Source organism: Oreochromis niloticus, linkage group LG14 (assembly GCF_001858045.2).
Source record: "Oreochromis niloticus isolate F11D_XX linkage group LG14, O_niloticus_UMD_NMBU, whole genome shotgun sequence".
Taxonomy (NCBI): Eukaryota; Metazoa; Chordata; class Actinopteri; order Cichliformes; family Cichlidae; genus Oreochromis; species Oreochromis niloticus.
The window spans coordinates 28128404-28137052 of record NC_031979.2 but is presented as its reverse complement, the minus strand read 5'-3'; positions in this window follow the sequence as shown (position 1 = coordinate 28137052).

The window sequence follows — 8649 nt, the reverse complement described above, 5'->3', positions numbered from 1 at the left end:
GTGATAAGCTGCAGGATTCAAACACAAGTGTAACTTAGAAATACATGTTCATACTTTTATTCCACAATCAGAGAGAAAGAAACAGAGTGCAGGACAGACAGACAGGTGACAGTCTCAGGTGTATACACTGCTACAAAACAGCACAAGAGAAGGAGGATTTAGTGTTTGTGTTATTACGAGTGCTAAACAAGAAGAGTTCCAGATGGTACAGTGGACACATGTGTGACTCCTGTGATTAAAGCATCTTTCTTTCAGCTTAACGAGTGAACCGTCAGCTCGTTCAAACACACATTAAAGTCCATTTGGCTCGACACCACCGAACAGAGGCAGCAATATAACATAGCTAACATTAACAGTGCAGTGAATCCTGCTGGTGCCGTGATATTCAGGACTGCAAACCGAGCAGCATCACTGACTTTCAGCTTGTTGTGTTTGTGGATATATGACTGACTTTAATTATCCATAAAATCATCACATTCTCTGTAAGTTTAAGGTCAACTATTGAACGGCGTATATTTTAAAGTAAAGGCTTTAAAACCAAGTAAACACTGAAAGTACAAACATCGCTAATGGCAAATAACTTTGCCGACATGTGGCCAACAGTAATGTTTTAATGTTCCTCATTATTAAACATTTGCACATAAATAAGTGACATCATATTCAGTACTTAATTTTAACAGTTTACTCTTCGGCCGCTCCGCTTCTGCCGTCAGCGGCAAAATTATCCACACCGACTGCCGCGCTATGAATTGTGGGATATGTTGGGCCACGAAGTCTACACCGCCACAGCCTTAAAATTGAGGGAAATGAAGGACGCATTTGAGGGCCGCATTTCGAGCAGCCTTTGAATTGGGACAGCCTTCGGCGCGCCGCTGTGACGTAATCGGCCTTAAAATGCAGCCTTTAAGGCTGCAGACCCTGAATTGGGATACAGCCCTGATCAAAGAGGAGGAGATCCAAGTTCACAGCAATCGAAAAGCAGCACAGTGTTGCCAGTGTTGTGCAGCAACACTGGCTTAGCCACAATCACTGATAAGTGGAAAAACCAGGAATGAAATGCAGTAAGAGGTCAAAGTTTTAGCAGTTTTGCTGCTTGATCTGCAGTAGAGTAAATGGACAAAGAACCAATACTTCTTTACAGTTCTTAAGTTGACTTTTTTATTTGTACTGGCAACTTTTTACTTTTACTCCTGTCATCCTAACACAACTCTTTCTGACATTTTCAAAAAAGGCTCATGACTTTAGGCTTAACAAATCTGAGGGGATCTAATATTTCTTGTTGTCACAGTCAGTGGGTGCAGACTGTGTGGAGTGGAGAATAGAGGACCCAAATGCAGACAAAACAATGCTTGGAAACGAACTTAATATTAACTGAACGTGAGCCATTTATGAAAGGCTGGTTTTAACTGGACAAAACAAGAAGCAAAAGTAAACATTAACCTTCACTGGGTGAACTAGCGAAACATAAAAAACCCTGAACATGGACATAGACACGGACATGTAAATCTGACATGAAAGACTGAATGCCAAAGAGTGAACTGTCAAAAGTAAGTATTGAATATTATGTCACTTATTTATGTGCGAATGTTTAAGAACATTAAAACATTACTGTTGGCCACATGTCGGGAAAGTTGTGTGACATTAGTGATGTTTGTACTTTCAGCGGTAACTTGGTTTTAAAGCCTTTACTTCGAAATATATATATATAGTTGACCTTAATCTTACAGAGAATGTGATGATTTTATGGATAATTAAAGTCAGTCATATATCCACAAACACAACAAGCTGAAAGTCAGTAATGCTGCTCGGTTTGCAGTCCTGAATATGACGGCACCAGCAGGATTCATTGCACTGTTAATGTTAGCTATGTTATATTGCTGCCTCTGTTCGGTGGTGTCGAGCCAAACGGACTTTAACGTGTGTTTGAACGAGCTGACGGTTCACTCGTTAAGCTGAAAGAAAGATGCTTTAATCACAGGAGTCACACATGTGTCCACTGTACCATCTGGGAACTCTTCTTGTTTAGCACTCGTAATAACACAAACACTAAATCCTCCTTCTCTTGTGCTGTTTTGTAGCAGTGTATACACCTGAGACTGTCACCTGTCTGTCTGTCCTGCACTCTCTCTGTTTCTTTCTCTCTGATTGTGGAATAAAAGTATGAACATGTATTTCTAAGTTACACTTGTGTTTGAATCCTGCAGCTTATCACACATTTGATTTCCATGTGTGACAACTGTGTGTCCAGAGTGAGGACAGACTGAGGGACCCACTGCTGCACATCATCTGTGAGGCTTTGCACCCCTGATGATCCACCAGGACAAACTCAGCAGTGTGTGAGGAAGAGGAGGAGGAGGAAGAGCCAGCAGCAGCTGACAGATGGAGAGAATAGACAGACTGTTCCCTGTTTGTGAAGGACTGCTAGGAAAGTTTAACATAACTAACTGTCTGTCCTGAATCAGTCTTATTAGGTAATGTTCAAGTAATGTTATCATTCCAGTGTGGGAGAAAGTACTCAGGGCCTTCAAGTTACACACTATGAAAGGCAGCAACAAGTTTAATATTCAGAAACCTAAAGTATGCATCAGCAGCAGAATGGAGCTAAAAATAAATGTTTGTTTCAGTTCTATGAAGCTTTGAGTATTTTGGATTAGTAGCACTGCTGTGTTTGTTGCATCATATTGCTGTAATTGTTTATATATTCTGAGCTAAGTTGATCTATAGTGTTACATGATATTCTATAATGATGTTATGCGTTTGTATACTTTCTACCCAGTTTGACCCATTTAGCAGAAGTCAGCCTGTTTAAGGCTCTGATATCTATTCTGTATGACTGAAAGCAGTTATGACATGGTCTGATTTTCTCACCCAATAAAGGGATATTTAATATATCAGTCTACTCTTCATTCTATCAGAGACAGTTATCACAGCTCGTACATTTTCCTTTCATATATATATATATATATATATACATATATATATATATATATGTATATATATATATATCTATATACATATAGATATATATATTAACATTACCACAGTGAGATGACTTTAGTCTCATGAATAACATTAGCTAATTATTATTTACTAACTAATCTTGAAATGACTGTTCAGTACAGGAATGAAGCCCAACTATCATGTTTTACAGTCCTGTGGTCTCAACTAATCAAAGTGATGTCATGACAAAAATGAATGAACAACAAAATATTTTTTCTCCTTCATTTCTGTCACACGATGCTGTATGAAACATTTCTTGCGGTTAGTATCATGGTTGCTAGGCAACCTGAACAGCGCAACGAAGGCTAGACCGTCCCATTTCACAAGCCTCTCACTTCCGCACTTCCCGTACTTGTAGTACGCGTAGTGTGCGTACTTCAAGCGTGCAGACCCTGAATTGGGACACAGCCTAAATGTACACAGGAGGTGATCGGGGGAAGTGGAAACACATGGGGAAACAGCTGATTAGAATGAACATAATGGTGCCACAGGGGAAGTGAAACTAAACACAATGAACATTTGACACCAGGGGCCCGTTCTTCGTACCTCGCTAAGTAAGTTAGCCGGATTTGAATGTTGACGATTTCGCGTGATCTTGGATCGTTCGGTTCTCCGAAGCTCATCTGGGACTTGCTGTCATAGCAACAGATCCGTAAGCGTAAACCTGCTCGGGAGCAGGTTTACTTTATGTAAACAGGATTAGATCGCGGCCACTCAGGTATGTCCGCTGCAGTTATATGAAAGCAAGAGCGATATTTCGCCACTGTTTTACCATAAATAAATATTATCAATGTAACTAAAGATAATGCAGCATTTGATTCTTTTATTGATTTCATACAGATACATACAGGTCATTTCCGAAAAAAAGGGAAATGTACTATTAATCATTCTATTACATGTAGTAGATCATGTCAGATGTAATTCATATTTTAGAGTACTAATAGTAAATTACTACGTGCAATCAAGATGAGAGACCACGGCTATAAAAGCGAAGGTGGATTTGGGAAGTCTGTCGCAGCCATGTCCTGTCCGTTTGTACGCGAGCAAGGAAGGTGCAAGATTGATAAGGAGAGTTTTCAGAATTCAGCGTATATTGCGGGATAGACGGGATATATATATATATATATATATATATATATATATATATATATATATATATATATATATATAAATTGTGAAGGGGAGAAATATTTTACTGCTATTATTTGCTGCTATTTTGATAATCATCATTACCGTTTCATGTTAATAGTGATGTTGCATTTAGATGCATTCAAATGTTCAAATATATTGGTATTATATTAGCCTTTATTACAGGTCCAAGAAGAACCACTTTAAACGGTTGAGTTGAATCTATAATTTAAATGTTTTTAATGCTTCTATGATCTCAGTGTTTCTGTGTAGAGGGCAGAGACAGGAAAATACACTCTGTGCCAAAATGAGACAGGAAACGCGTCTGCAGAGCATGTTTTTGCAGAAGTGAAACTGAAGCCAGAGTTTAACTGCAAGTTAAGAGTAGGGTGTTTATTATGCATTTATTGCGGATTAAGCCTTAAGTAGTTGTGGTAGATTGAAACAGTTGTTTATATATTTTACATATAAGTCAAGATCATTACACACAGGATGGCCTTAGCCTGGTTGGTTGCTTAAGTTGAGGTCAACTAAGGTTCAGAAAGCAGATGCAAACTCTGCACGTACAGACAGACAAATAGTGAGAGAGGTCATGACACGTACGCAGTACACAGCATGCACGCGCCCCCGCACGTGTACGCACACACACATACACACCATAGTAGATCTATTTTGGTAGGGCAGAAGTGAAGATGTATTTTTGCTGCAAATGCAGAATTGTGCCGACGTACTTAGAGGAAGTGCAACAGATGTCCTAGGAGATAAAGCGACAGCGAAGACGAGCTGAGGGGAAGCACCGACCCGAAGACAATGTTCTTTAAAACTATGTTAAAGGTTGTTGACGGAACATTTGTGGTTTTGAGTTGACATATGCTTTGTTTAAATCTGCCTAGCAACAGAAAAGGGGGCTGTACTATCTTAACCCTATAAAACTGTTGTCTGAATATGGTAAAGGCAGTTCAACACTGATTGGGTTGTTGAACTCACACATGTGTTCATTAAAATGCTGTCTAATTGCACACCGGACCGGATCTGTGGTTATTTATGGATTCCTCTCTCAACATTGAACCCTAACAATATATATATATATATATATATATATATATCAACTTACTGTGCATGCTTCAGTCACCCCTTGCATGGGAACAGGTAGAAGTGATGGAGTGTTATGTAAAACTACACACAAAAAAACCCACAATGTCAATAAATGTCACAGTACAAAAAGCATTTTAATTAAGGCAACAACCAAATATTTTACATTGTACAAATAGCACCAGTTATGAAGGTGCTGCTACTGCACCCCGGCTGCTGGTCTAAGGAAGAGCTGCCCCCAGGGATGCCCTCAACAATGGGTCTGGTGGCATTCAACCCTAGGGCCAGCTCCTGTGCCGGGGTGTGACGAGGGGGTGCAGGACCACCACCTGTCTTTATTTGCTCAGCCCTTTTCTTGGTTGCTGTTATAAACAAACAAACAGATTATTTCAGGGTCTCTTTTCAGGAGACTAAAAGCAATATAAGTGATAAATATTACCATTCTGTAGAATATTCTTATATTTCACTTTTACTTGTTCCCATGTTCTAGTGGGTCCTGTTGTGGCTCTAATGTGAAAGAGGATATAATGTAATATAATATAATAAATTACTTACGAGTTTAATTTGTCAGCAACTTTCTGCCAGCCCTATCTCCTTGCTTTTGCAGCCTTTGCAGTGTTCCCTTGCGTTTTAATTAAACTCTGAAACTCCTGATATCCCTCAATCAAGAGTTCTTGCTCTGCTGCCGTAAAATACTGAACGCGCTCCTTCGACATCTTCGCCGACCAATCACAGGGTTGCCGATCAATGTTTCTACTATCGATGCGTAGCCCCTTTTAAGCCACCCAGTGATCTCAGATTACTTCATCCAGCTATACTAATCGTCAACAACCAGTGTTGGGTAAGTTACTTTAAATTAGTAACTTAGTTACATTACTAGTTACTTCTCTAAAAAAGTAACTCAGTTACTTCAAGTTACTCGTTACTTTCAAAGTAACTAGTTACTAGGGAAAGTAACTTTGGTTTTACTCAGAATTCTCTTGTTAATGTGTTGCTTCCATAACTGGATACCCAGCCAGACTGCCAGTCTTCTAGCTTGCTTACTTGCCACAAGTGCACGGTGCCACCTACCAATAGAAAGGAAGAAATAATGTGCACATTTCCACGAGAGAAATCCCACGCCTGGACCGTCGTTGACCGCCGCCATGATTCTAGCCTGCTTTTTACATCCAACACAAAAACTGCAGTCGTGGTGCTTTTGATTGTACTCAGAACTTGGAAATTCTGCCTTCTGAATAGGAAGATGTAGGTAACACCAGACTGCAGATGAGCTGCATACAGAGCTGGACTGGGACAAAAAAATCGTCCCGGGCATTTTAACTAGAGACCGGCCCGCCATTATAGGAAAAATCATAAAGCCTTTGAATGAAAATAAACACTGTTGTGACAGTGATGTACACTGTTCTGATGGTATATATGTATCAATCTATCAATTGTTTGTTGTAAGACTCAGATAATTATTTTTTTAAAAGCTAGACATTTTAAATGAGAATAATAAAGAAAAGTATTTCCTTGTCCCCCCTTTCCCTGTTAATGCCCTACCTGCCCCCCTGGCAACACTTTGCTAGACCCGCCCCTGCACAGTTACCAGCTGTCAGCTACGTAGAAAAGGATCCTGGTGTTATTTGTCTCTCAGAAACAGTTCATAACTTCCCTTCAACTCATTCATGTCACCTAAAAGGTAAACCTGTTTCTCCATCACCTGTTCAGCTCTGATGATTCAGTAAGGACATCTCCTGGTTTCATCTGCATGTTTCCCTCTCACCAGATAACCAAACCGATATCATGACCAGCAGCGTTACAGCTGTGGCTCCAGCAAACATCAGCTGATACTAGAAATTAATATTAAATCAATTCTAACAACAGCTGATCAAGCTTAAACGTGCTGCTGTTGTTTAATGCGACATCCGCTGGTTTCCTCTTTCTGGTGCAAAGTGGGCGATAAATAAACAAGAGAGAAAAGCCGATCAGCTGATCATTGATCAGTTTCGTGATTGAAGTAGAAACAGGAGAGGAGAGAATGAGAGAAGAAGAGGCAGCTGTGCAGCTTCAGCTTTGTGTCTTTTTCATTGTAGCTGAAGTCCGGGACAAACTGTGTTCCTTTTCACCTCAGTACGAAACGCGTAATATTTTCTCTGATAAATATTCCGTAATATTCCCGTAAAAAGGACGGTTGGCAACTCTAATAATTAACCGTATGAACAAAATAAAGTTCAACATCAGTAACATAGCACCCACACAGCTGTATACAGTAGAAACTCCGTCATGCTAGCTAGCACGCAGTACGAAAATGTCAGCATACCGAAAATAAACTCCACCTAAACTTGGTTTATATCTGACCCAGATAGACTGCAGGTCATAACTTCTTACCTGAAGTTCAGTTCACCTGACACGCGGACCGGCGGCTGCCTCGGGTCTCTCCTCTTGCCTCCCTTTTCCTTCATCCACCTGCTGGCCTCCACCACTTGCTAATGTTACTGAATCTGTGGAAGCTCCGCGATAGCACCACACGAAGTAACGAGTAACGAGCCTATCTAAATCCCAGTAACGAGTAACGCGTTCCTGGTTTTGGCATAATAACTAGTTACCGTGCTCGTTACCACAATAATAACGTAGTTACTGTAACGCGTTACTTAATAACGCGTTAGTCCCAACACTGTCAACAACAGGTGTGTTCGGAGAACCGGATTAGCGAGCTCAAAGTTAGCGCGATGATTTGATCTTGGATGTGTCATTTGATCTTGGATGTAGTAAGCGAGGTACGAAGAACGGGCCCCAGAGCTCTTCAAAATAAAACAGAAAACAAAACGGGACGCATACATGACATGAGCTTGACAACATAGGACACACAGAAATGAAACGTTACAGGTTAAGACACGCAGACTTAAAATGATGAACTGACGAGAGAGACTTAAACATAGGGGTTGATAACACAAAGGGAGATCTAAGAAACAATGAACTATAACAGCAACCTAGGCATAATAGAAGTGAGCTCAGATAACTAAATAAGACTTAAACATAAACAATGAATATCATAAGAAAACTCCAAATACTGGGTCAAACAACCCAGGACCGTGACACCTGTCACTACACCCCTGCAAACATCAAACTGATTATAAATCTAAATGGAGGGAACTATGTCATTAAAGACAGACCTATTGGTGTATCCATCACTGCTATTTGTCACATATGAAAAGATGAAGAAAGGACAAAGAAAAATCTAATGAGTTATAGCTCTATACTGAAGGGTTAAAGTGGAGCAGATCTGGTGTGGTGCAGATTTCCCTAAGTTGTAGTTATGACACTTCAGTATGTAGCTAGTGTTGCATAAGAGGAGTAATGATTTATAAGTGGCAGGTAGTTTTTCACAGTTCAACAAGTATCAGCAAACACACAAATTGTTTGTGTGCAGGTTGTCAAGCAGTGAGT